Source organism: Pteropus medius, unplaced genomic scaffold (assembly GCF_902729225.1).
Source record: "Pteropus medius unplaced genomic scaffold, Ma_sr-lr_union100, whole genome shotgun sequence".
Classification (NCBI taxonomy): domain Eukaryota; kingdom Metazoa; phylum Chordata; class Mammalia; order Chiroptera; family Pteropodidae; genus Pteropus; species Pteropus medius.
This window is the reverse complement of record NW_024344378.1, coordinates 28,547,889-28,560,725: the sequence shown is the minus strand read 5'-3', so window position 1 is coordinate 28,560,725 and position 12,837 is coordinate 28,547,889. Positions and strand designations below refer to the sequence as shown.

The window sequence follows — 12,837 nt, the reverse complement described above, 5'->3', positions numbered from 1 at the left end:
AATTATTTGTGTTTAACTTGGATGCTGTATAGTAAATTTGTATTTAACTTTTTGAAAACTTATAACTCAGATGTTAGATTTAGCAACTCTCATTTTTCTAGAATATCTGAGAAACCACAATATTTAATTATGTTTTCCTGTGTCACATCTATGCATTTAATGAATTTTCTTATTTCGCAACAATTTTCTTATATGTAATATAGGTGATTCCTTACACAGTTTCTTTGGTCAGCTTGAGTTTAAAATTCACAACAGAACAATTGAAAACATGTTTGTTTTCTTGAATCCATGACAACGAGAACTTTATCTAAAAACCAGCTGTGGATACTGGTAACCTGGGCGCACCACTGACCTCAGTGCAGGCAAGGTCTGTACTTTGCACACATATTTGTCGATGGAGTACTTTTTTTGATACAGAGGAACAGAAAATTCTGGCTTCTTCAGAGAACTGGATGCAGGCAATCCCTCCTCCAAAAGTAGTCAAAATACCACTCCAGAGAACCTTGACTTTATAAGGGAAGGCAGCTTCTGAGTCACAGAAAGTCTCTTCCTGCCTAATTCTCACTGGCTACCCTGGAATGAGGCTCTGCTAAAAATGTTTCAGGCAACTTTTGATTTAGGAATTTCTGTCTTCTTTTCTAGTGACAGAATGTGTATGTGTAATGGAGATTTTGCAGGTCCCTATACCTCATTGACTCCTTTCAAAGCCTTCTTCTTGGAAAGTGCATATGGGTGGAAGGATTCCCAGACTTTGAGAAGAAAAAGTTTCTGTTTGTCAGAACTTTGTTTGGGTTTGGTATTTTTGGGTAAAACATTACATTATTTCGTCTGGATAGAAGATCCTTCTCAACAAGGAGAAACACAAGAAACATAAAGTGTTAAGTGTTTGGAGAGCTATTATCTCTATCGTATTAGGACTTTTTTTTTCTCCTACATTGAATAGCTTCTCTTGACTTCCATCACTGCTTTTAAACCCCACGTTTTCCTTGGAGCTCAGGCCCCTGCTCTTCAGAGAGTGTATTCAGTTAGCAATGCTGGGACCATATAAATAGATCTAGTTCCAGCTAAGCAGAACTCAGACCAGCAGTGAGTGCTAGGATGTGGGAAGAAGATCATTATACCAGAAAATTAAAATCGCATTTGGATACTCCAGAAATCAGACCCTCTGCACAGGTTTCCCCATTTGATATTGATGAATCTAAAATCTGACAAAGAGATATGTCCGAGTTTGCATCTGACATAAAGATTCCAACACCAGAAGATAACAAAATGTAAAGACAAACTTTATCTTCCCTTGCCCTTACCCTTCAAAGGCACAAATATCCTAAAAAAGACATCTTCCTGAGTAATAGTCTAATTTTCAGACACTTCTCAGACAGTTATAGATTTGGACAAGAAAGGATTTTCCAGAACACCTAAGCTGGAGAAGGCGGGTGTTTTTCTTACACTCACTTTTCCTAAAGTTTAAAACTTCAGCTGCTTAAATGGGTATCTCACCTCCAAGTGTGTAAAATAATAGATTATATATTTGTTTTTCATCCTCAAATTGTTCACTTGATGAAATAAGTACAGCTAAGGACAAATAGAAACACAAAATACACAAACCTTATGCATGATATTTTGTAGGGGTGTCAGTAGGGTGGAGTCACATCATTCTGTTTCAATCTTTGTCAACATGGCCTATTTAAATTCAAGTTAGGATCTGAATGTTTGAGTAAATAGACATATTTCCTTAAATCCCATCTGCTAAAAGTTTAGGTCCAAATCTCATTACTTGACTAATTTCTTCTTCTCTAGGCCATTTGGATTTGATTTTTTTCTGATGGGTTTGCCAGAAGCAGAAACAACAATGCTAACCACTTGGAGAGTTGTTTGTTTGTTATTTTTACTAACAGTACATTTGTAAAAGCAGGGCTGTCATACAGACAAGAGCCATATAGTGTCTTCAGCAGTGTGTGCAATCTCTCTCTTCTTACTCTTGATTCATCATTTTCCCCTAGAAAACAGCTAAAGATGGACATTCAGAGAGTGGCACTCATGTGGTGAGCTGACATACAGATCTGTAGTTCTCCCAACAGTTTAAGCTGACTCATAGTTAATGGAAAACTAGAAAGCTCCTGCCTGATAGAATCACTTACCAATGATCCATTTCTAAGGAAATAAAGCAAAGTTGTGTGTTGCTGAAAATTAGGAAGAAAGGAGTTTAAATTCAGCTGTTGGCTGGTCTTCAAGCAGCTGGAAAATAAGGGATTGGCTACTGTTATTTTTAAGAGTGACTGATGTCACTATTATTGCTCTACGGATTACAATACACACCTTTAAATATTCACAGTCAACTTAGACTTCATATTGTACCATTTCATGGAAAATGTTGAAAATTGACAAGTGTATAAATATATTTACCCCCTCCTTTTCCTTACAACGACCATTACAAATCTCATACAATGGTATAATTTTAGCTTTAATATTCTCTGCATTATTTCTATTTTAGTATATGTGCTGTCAAATGAGTCCCCCTATTATCTTTCGATTTATATCTGTTTCCTTAATATCTATTTGAATTGAAAATCTTAAAGGTAGTTTTGCAATATTCTAGATGTTTTAGATAGCAGATATGAAGAGAGAGAGAGAGAGAGAGAGAGTGTTGAGCTATTGAAAAGAGCCATTGTAGAATACTAAAGCAGATTGAACCCATACGTAGTTTGTAGATTTTTATTTTAAAAGCTAACTTTGTAAGTCTTCAGTGTTTCTAAAAATAAGTTTTTAACTTCTAAGTTCCTTTTTTCTGTTTTCATTTTGCCTGGACTTTTCCTTCCATTCCTCTCCCCCTTTATATAGAGACAGAAATTATTTAGTATTGGGCTAATTTTTGGAGATAGAGCCCATGATGATTGACCTTGGAGATCTCTGCCTGGACCTAATGGAGTTCCACCCCCCAAGACCTCCAGGTCGTCATCACCATCTGAACAGCTTTAAGAAATACAGGAAGGAGAATGTCTTAATAGCGAGAGTTACAGGGCAGTCCTGGAGACGGACGAGGGAAAATTAAGAAATCCTTTCACAGAGTTCACAATAAAGAGAACACTTCCTTATTAGAAGTTGTGTCTTCCTCTCCCTTTCTAAAGAAAAATATATCGTCCCTTCCCGACTCATCAATTTACCAAGTACAGGTAATGAGCTCTGTAGCCCCTGTTGAGGCTGCAATGCTTTGCTTATCTCTCATTCCCTGTGCCCCAAAGCCTCTTTAAAATTTTTTCCTTCAGGTACAAAGTGCTTAACTAAATGAACTCCAAATAATCCTCATTTATTCACATACATTTGAATAAAATCTATATCATTTTTGCAATGGAAACAAAGTTACCTGGCAAACTAGTTTTTCTTAGGCCAAATATAAACACGTATATATAAATATACACGTGTACTTACCTGAGTTTTATTTTGCATGTTTACATAAACATATACCTTCAGACCTATACATTTTCATTAAATTTAAAAACTAGGACTAAAGCAGGCATTGAGATGAACTGTAAATATAGCCTGACTAAAGTGATATTTCATTTGGCTTCAATCTTTGGTAAAGAAATCAGGTTCACAAGACCCCTATTTAAGAAACCAACAGCAGATAGGAAAAGGTTCTTGGCATTTCTCCCAAAACAGATGTCTGAAGAGTTTGTGCTTTAAATAGAATGCTTTATGTATTAAAAGTGAGTTTGAAGCTAAAGCCTACCCAATTAATTTGAAAATAACAAAAAAGCGATTGCCATAGAATATAATTTATTAAATGTTGGTGGTTTTTTTCAAAATGAATTCTTCTGGTAGTCAGATAGATCATTTCATGGGTATCAAGCTAATAAAAATATTTTTTGTTAATTTCACCTGACCATTGACCTTGGCATAGCGCGCTTAAGACTCTGTTTGGAAAAATAAATCTCTTTCATTCTAATTAGGAAGCAATTTGGGGAAGCTGACTAATGCTGTATTTTTGTTGGAGTCAAAAAATATGTGGTATGTGGCCCCTCTTTTAAATCATATCCTCAGTGATTGCCAGGAGCAGGGCAATGCTCTGGGACAAACAGCAGAGGGTTATAATGGCCTAGATAGAGCTCAGTCTCTGGAGTTAGTTGGGCTAGTTTCAAACCTCAGGTCAGAGACTTGCTGGCATTGTGGCCCTGGGCAATTTACTTCACTTCTCAAAATTGCATCTTTAAAGTGGGGAAAAGGATAGGTTATTTTGACAATTAAATGAGACAGTGTAAGTAGTTTAGTGCATTGTCCAGTGTGTAATTAGTGCTCATATTAGTAACACATTAAATTACTAATGGAAGTCATAGTGAAACAGTGTTTTAAGTCACCACTTTAAAACAACAACAACAACAATAACTCTCAAGCAAGAGCAATGACATCATCTCTGCATTTTCTAAAACTTTCTACATTTGGATAATTTAAGGTTTGCAAAGAAGATTGCTAAATCTATAAAAATAAAGGTGGTGAATCAGAAGCAGAAGCCTCCTGCAGACTAGCATCTGTACTTCAGCGAGATAGATACTAGTCCCGTGAGGAAAAATCAGTTAAGGACAATAGTTCTGTGATTTTTGTTTTAGGAAAATGAAAATATCAAGAGTGTTTGTTTTTGCTTATTATAGATTAGACATAAAACAATTTTGCTGTCATTCCTAGTTTCCCAGAACGCTGATAAGTCAAGAATCTCAGGTGGAAAGGCCGGGAGAATACAGAAAACAGCATGAAAAGGGAGAGAATGGAGCTGTTAGAAAATAAAATTTATGGGTTCTGGACTCTACAAAATGGGAGCCAGGCTTTTTTTCCCCTGCGTTGTAAGAACATGAAGGTAGGAATTTTTTTTTTTCAATCTTGCATTTCCAGGACATAAAACAGTGCCTGGCACATAGTGGGCTCTCAATAAATATTTTATTTATTTATTATTATTATTTATGCCTACAGCACCTGGTCTTCCTAGGTGGTCTCCCATCCAAGTACTAACCAGGCCAGACCTTGCTTAGCTTCCAAGATCAGATATCGGGCTTGTTCAAGGTGGTATGGCCATAGACCATGGACTGTGGCTCCACTGGGGCACAAATCCAGGGCCTTCTGCGTGTAAAGCAGACATGCTAACCACTATACTATGGAACTACGCCCTCAATAAACATTTTAGAATAAAAGCAAAGACATGAACTGAAAGATACTAAACTGTTAGGGTAGTAAGAGCCTGTCTTCTCCCCTTAGATTTGGGGAATGTTTAGTGTAGTATTTGTGTATAGTACTAATTCTATTGTACTAATATTATAGTTACACCACCGAACTATACAGCTGTAATTCAATGGGTTTAATTTAGAATCAATATTTGCGACAGAGGTCTTATCTGGCTCCTTTTCATTAGATTCTCTGATTAATTGTTGCCAAAATCTGAAGTTTCTCTCAAGCTTGAGGCTGAGGTCAAATGGCCCAGACACTGAATCCTATGTCTTTCTAGATTAAGACTTGATTACAGATTATTATTATAAATTATTATTATTAATTAGTTATAGTAATTATATGACATGTAATTGAAAATATATAATTAATAAATTAATAATATTACTAATATGATCACCAATGCCAGAGCAAAGATGGGAGAGCAGTATTTAGTTTCCAACAAAGTAGTTAATGAGGTTGAGGTCAATATGTTGGTTTATTTTGAGAGTCATGCAAAATGGAGAGAAAATTTATTATGTTTAAATATTCCTTCCATTGTAGTGATCTAATTCAAGGGGGTTTTTGGCTGTCACGTTTCTAATTCTAAATCCACTTCTTCTTCAGTGACTTGGAAACTACGTATGTGTAAAGAATCCTAAAAATAATGAGCAGCAATTCAATAGTATTATATTTTATTACTTAAAAAGTATATGCTAAGTATTGAGACTGATTGTAATTTTAAATTAATACAATGATATTTTATTTACATTTCAAAATCTATAATTAAGAAGGCTATGATACTAAGAAAATTTGAACAAAATTTCTTTAACATATTTATTAGATAAAGCAAAATGCAAATGTTCAGGCATTCGGATAAAGTTGAGGTTTGAAAAATGAATAATTATTTCTTTTATTAGACCTTCTAGAGGCTTAACCAGTACCAATGTTTGTAGAAGATGTTTACATTGTTTCAGATGCTTAACTCTGCTTAGAGAATGTTGCTGATATCCCCAGATTCCTTTGGATAAACAGCAAAATGTATTTCTACTGACCCCAAAGGAGAAACCTATTCCCTGAATCTCTGGCATCTAATGAATCAATTCTTTTGTAGACTGGATTATTTAAAAGATTAAAACAAAAAAAAAAAGCCTTTACTTTCCCTTTCACATAAATAGCTGAAGCTGAGAAAACATAACTGTTAATATATTTGTCGTAACTCTGCAAATCTGAACGATCTTGTGTTCTGTGGACACTGAGACAGCTTCTATCATACCTTCTCTGATCTGTCAGCAAGTGGTGGAAGAGACACAAGATTCTGTCCTATTGGAACTCAAGCACAAGGGAAAGAAGAAATGACAGCTGGTCAGGCTCACACTGAGAGCTGGGTCTAGTCATCAGCCATGCTCTCAGTTCCTTTGCATTAGAGTGCCAGCTCACCTACTGCCAGGGAAACTAGGGGATCACGCTGAGAGGAGGAATTTATTAAAGTGAGTCTTCTCTCCCACTAATGCTAGTGGCAGCTTCTCCATAAAGCCTCTGTAATATCTGAAGCTGGAAGAGGTATTGTCCTCTCTCTCAGCAATTTTGGTCTCTCCTATATTAATAATAATAGTCATAGGAACTAATAGTCATCAAGAAATTTTAATGTGTCAAATACTGTGCAACATCCTTTTCATGAATTACCTATACCCTCATAATAAGCATTTAAAGCATATTCTGTATCATCTTCTTTATACAGATCAGAAAATTAAAAGCTCAGAAAAACTAGGTAACTGCTTCATGCCTATATAACTATGTGGTACCAGAATTTGATTTCAAGTCCAGAGTCCATACTGTTAGCCCATAGATTATACTGGCCTGCCTGTGTTCTTCTAGGGGACAGGACCCATATCCTGTTCACCTCTGTATCCTAAATCTTCCTTTTCTCCTGTCACTGTAAAGATAGTGACTTGCCAAATATTTAATAAATATGTTTGGAAGTAAAGCCCAGAAGTGAATCGGTCTTCAGTTTCACTCCTGGGCCAGAACAGACTGGCTTGTTGCTTCCTCACTGAGGGATATAAAAGTCATATGCAGTAATATGAGCTATTTGGATACAGAGTCGAATGTGAAAAAGTTATCTCCATAAACTTTTTACCTTTAGAGTTATAAACGAAGTGAAAGCCAAACTGTGGTTGGTTTTCAGGGTAACCTAGAATGTTCCTCTTCTCCCTTATCCTGTTTAATAAGTCAAATCTGTTTTCACTTGGCCGCTCCATGGCATACATCCAGAATCCTACCATCCTCCATAAGATAACAGTGGAGAAAGACCCTTTAATACAAGTGAGCCTTCAAAAACAGTAAGTGTGGAAAAACGTGGCTCTTAAAGACAGAAATTTCAGTCCTGAGAGCATGCAGGCCCCTGGAGATGTGTGCACACAGTTCTTTCTCTGTCTGATCTAGATCCACACTAAACAAGTTCTCCCTCTGTCTTCTCTGTTTATTGGAGGAAAAATAGGGTGACCAGAGGCAACAGAACGTAAAGAATAAATATGAATCCAAAAAGGGGTATTGGTGAAAAAAATCAATACCATGTTATTTTATGTTTTATGGTCCACTGATCCACTGGACCATGTTCCAGGGTCCACTGCTATTTAGTTGGTTCTAATGGACTGCTACATAGGGTGTGTGTGTGTGTGTGTGTGTGTGTGTGAGAGAAGGTAGAGGGAGGAAGGTGAGAACTGAGATAAAAGAAAGAAAAAAAGAACAGGACAGTGAGTTTCTGGGCTCTGTAGCAGGGTGCTTTGGCAGCCCTTGTTCCTGAGGAAGCCAGGCCTTGTGATTCATCGCAGACCAGATTCTTGCTGACTTCAAAGAGGGATATTCAGGAGAAGATGCCAGCTTCTAGGAGGAATGAGAGTCTGGCCAAATTATTGTTAGTAACTCTTAAAATGTAGGTTACTCATCTTGGGATGATATTAAACTCTGGTTAATGTAGGTGCCAATAACCTAAAAAAGAGTAAGAAAGAGAACATGGTGGTCTCAAGCTGAGGTTACTCTCTTTCTCTCCCCCTCACCCCGCCCCCTGCCTTTCTATTATTGATGATGACATTGCTATTGTTGTTCTTAACATGCCTGCAAACCTTGAGACATGGGGAAGGACAGGATGGATGTAATTGTTTTGGTATTCCTATCAAAATCAGGTCGAAATTCAAATCGCATTCAATCAGAAAAAGTTAAAGGCACTTGACCTTATAATCTGCTAGCCGTCTAGTTCCAATTCCACCATCAAATGCCAAGAAAGTCCATACAGAACGAGCAAAGGCCATTTCCAGGGGCTGGGTCCTCATCGCACACCTCCTTATACATGTAGAAAGTTCCTGTAAGACTTTGGGGCAGACTCTGGCAATCTGGAATGGTAGAAAATACACTTCTTACTTTTAAGGAGCTTCCAATCTAATTAATGTGATTGACAGACACAGAAGAAGCAAAGCGTAGTTAAAAGTCTGTGGGTTCAGATGGCCAGATGGGTCCAAAGACTAAAGTGGACTTCTTTCCGCTTGAAATTTTATTTTATTTTCCATTTTGTTAACTGCTTCCAACTTCTTCACCATTCTGGTCTGAATGAAAATTAAAGAGCTCAGTTTTTAGACACGTTAAGTGTTTGAGATGATAAGGAGAAAATGGGAAGAAATTAAAAGTAGTGCTTCAGTTATTGCACCTATATAATGCGTATAAGTAGACCTACCTTACAGGATTTTTATGAGCATTAAGTGAAATCCTATTTATAAAGCCCTTAGAATAGTAGCTGGCTCATACGAAGTGTTCCAAATCTGTTAGATGTTATTATTAAAGAGTAATCAAAAGCTGCACGTGTACTAATTTATTGGCTTTTAACATAAAAGACAATAGAGTTTTAGAAGAGAGATTCCATCAAGCTTTTTTTTTTTTTTTTTTGCGAAAGAGAAGAAGAGGAAAGTGAGACGTAAAAGGCAGAGTATGTGGCATTCTGATTCAGAAGATCCGAAGAGCAGCATGAGATTCTGTATCTCTCTCCAGCTCCCACGCGATGTCAGTGGCACCGTCTGGCAAGGGTCTAGCCAGCTCACGGAAATCATCCGTCAGTCCAGTTTGATCCACTATGGATTAAAACAGGCTGAATCTACTTTTAACATTTTGGTTGCTTGTATTATTATTCAAATATCTCTTTTGTAGTATTAGGTGGGAAATGTAGAAAAATCAACAAACTAAATAATGTCATAATAAATGTATTTTTACTCAGTTTCTATACCACTTAGGCCAAATTATCACTTAGCAGAAACAAGTCTGCCTTGACTAAATAAGTAAATTATTTCTATCAAGAAAAAAAAAACTTAATTCATTTTCAAACACACTGAGATTTTATTTGTGTGAACGGAAAGAAAACTGGCTAGATGCCTGCTGGTTCCCTCGGCCAATCAGAATAATGTGACCATAAATGTCCATGAATTTCCCCCACAGTGAATCTCTGCCTTCTTTATTTCTGTCGTGGGGACATGTATCTTACAGTTCTGTGCCACATACTCTGCCTTTTACGTCTCACTTTCCTCTTCTCAAAAAAAAAAAAAAAGAAAAAAAGCTTGATGGAATCTCTCTTCTAAAACTCTATTGTCTTTTATGTTAAAAGCCAATAAATTAGTACACGTGCAGCTTTTGATTACTCTTTAATAATAACATCTAACAGATTTGGAACACTTCGTATGAGCCAGCTACTATTCTAAGGGCTTTATAAATAGGATTTCACTTAATGCTCATAAAAATCCTGTAAGGTAGGTCTTCTTATACGCATTATATAGGTGCAATAACTGAAGCACTACTTTTAATTTCTTCCCATTTTCTCCTTATCATCTCAAACACTTAACGTGTCTAAAAACTGAGCTCTTTAATTTTCATTCAGACCAGAATGGTGAAGAAGTTGGAAGCAGTTAACAAAATGGAAAATAAAATAAAATTTCAAGCGGAAAGAAGTCCACTTTAGTCTTTGGACTCATCTGGCCATCTGAACCCACAGACATTTAACTATGCTTTGCTTCTTCTGTGTCTGTCAATCACATTAATTAGATTGGAAGCTCCTTAAAAGTAAGAAGTGTATTTTCTACCATTCCAGATTGCCAGAGTCTGCCCCAAAGTCTTACAGGAACTTTCTACATGTATAAGGAGGTGTGCGATGAGGACCCAGCCCCTGGAAATGGCCTTTGCTCGTTCTGTATGGACTTTCTTGGCATTTGATGGTGGAGTTGGAACTAGACGGCTAGCAGATTATAAGGTCAAGCGCCTTTAACTTTTTCTGATTGAATGCGATTTGAATTTCGACCTGATTTTGATAGGAATACCAAAACAATTACATCCATCCTGTCCTTCCCCATGTCTCAAGGTTTGCAGGCATGTTAAGAACAACAATAGCAATGTCATCATCAATAATAGAAAGGCAGTGATTTATCTCCATACTAAGGTTTAGAAAGGACGGAGTTAGAGTATGGAATTATGGCCACACAATTTTAATTATTGCAGTTTTTATTTCAATCCAATTTGCATGGACAAGATTCTTAGAAGGGAGAATGAATACAAACAGCAGAATTTCTTACCCGATAGAATTACTCAGTGCCATAAAGAATTCTCTTAGCTCACAAAATGACAATCTTAGTAAATAAAGCCTGACATTAAGAAAATATATAATGATAAAAAGCATGACATTAGTCAAGAGGAAACATGTGTTCCACAGAATAACAAAACAATCGGGTTGTGTACTTCCTTAGAGAGCTTACAACCTTAAAGCATTAGGCCATTGATGCAACTTTTTAAAAGAGGAAGTGGATTCAACACGGACTTCAGAAATTAACCCCTGCCACTTAGTAAACATGTGATTTGGGGCAAGTCACTACATGTTTCTTATCTGTAAAATGAGATGGTAACAAGACCTACTTCATGAGGAAGTTAAGAGGCTTAGATGAGTTAACAGGTATGCAAAGAACACACAAATTTCCCCAGCATTATATAAGCATTAGATAGTACTATTAATAGTACTTTACTTTTGTTCGGTTTCACAATTCCTATTTCTTTAAATGATTTGTCCCAACATATTTTCATGGTTTAACTAAAAATAAATTTGAAGACAATTTTAAAGGAATTTTGATAATCTCCTTGGACAACTTGGAAATTCCAAGGGAATTTCAGAGCTAAAGAGGGGTAGGAAATGCCTGCTTCATATTTTCCTCAGTAAGGAGACTGCTATAAAAGTCTCAGTTCCCCCTAGCTTACCATTTTCAGGGAGTAGGGCTGACTCATTTTCTTTGTTCCTGGCTAAAAAAAAAACTCATAAGATGCAGGCTTGTGAAAGGCTTGTGAGGAGGTTTCACCTGGCAAAAATGCCTCTTCCAACCTGGGGTTGAGGGGAGGGTTACTATCATCTGTCCTTCACAAAGCTCTTCCAGGTCTGTTTCTAAGTAGTGTCTTTTCATTGTGGATGTTAAGCAAAGATTTTTCAAACTTCTGGAAGTCATGACATCAGGGAGGACATTTAACCATTGGGAAGTGTTCTGAAATGGAATGAACCACCTTGGGAGGTAGTGGCAGCCAGCGCTGGGAGGATTCAAGCAAGGATGGTGTTAGGCAACTAGGGCTGTGTAGAGTAGTCTGGTTTAGAGTGGGAAGTTTCGTGACTGTAGATCAGAGGCTATCAGGAGTGTGTCAGAACGGCCTCAGCCTTACATCCCTGAGGGGCCTCAAATATAGATGCTCGACATGAGTCCCACACGACATTCTACATTGAAGTTTTAAGTACTAAAAGCATCATTTGCTAAATGGAAACACTTAAGACATTCCATAGTTTTTTCAATTCATTTTATTATTTGTGTTGAATTTTTGTTTGGCTTTATTCAATGTACTAGGAGAAGTTCAAAAGGCAGATCTAGACCATGTTCTGTGAGCCAGGCTTTCCTGGACCCGACAGGTCGTGTTCTAAGTGTACATAAATCTCTGGGGTCTACTGTCCTCATTCCATGTTTCTGTTGGACCTGTTCACCCTTTCACAAGAAATCCAGTGCAATCAAGCATATTGTAACTGTCACAGAGAGAGGACCCTTAAAACAAAGTACAACGCAGAGCATTTCTTTGGGAAAAATCTCATCATTCCTCCTGATCCCACCCACACTGACATAACGTCCCTGGTTCCTGCCTTGACCCACAGAGCCACACCCTCACTCTAAATCTTCCACTCCTTTCTTGTGCAAGGTCATTTTGTTCATTTCCAGCCTCTCCAAACTAGCAGGCTCATAGCCACTTGTCTTCTAGAGAACTATCCTTCCTAGAAGGTGGTGTATATGTGGGAGAAGGGGGTGCTTAGAAATTTAAAACAATTTAAAGTCATATATCTATGCCATTCTTTTGGGGGAAATTTCTCATTATGTTTTTGAACATTGCAATTTGCATTTAGTTATTCATGAAACCATTAGGCCTGTTTAAATAGCCAAGTCATGTATGGAGAGAGAAAGAAAGAGAGAGAGAAAGAGAGAGGGAGAGAGAGAGAGAGAGAGGGAGAGAGGGATGGGGGTGCTTTCCTCACCTTCCGACCACACCTGATCAGAAGCAACAATAGGTAATCACAGGAACGAAGAGCCTAATTCAATAAAT

At 37.2% G+C, this 12,837-nt stretch overlaps 1 pseudogene; it reads right to left on the bottom strand.

The window, feature by feature from the left end:
- Nucleotides 1-4,950: 4,950 nt before the first annotated feature.
- On the bottom strand, nucleotides 4,951-5,066 carry LOC120610005 (uncharacterized; annotated as a pseudogene).
- Between the last annotated feature and the right edge of the window lie 7,771 nt (nucleotides 5,067-12,837).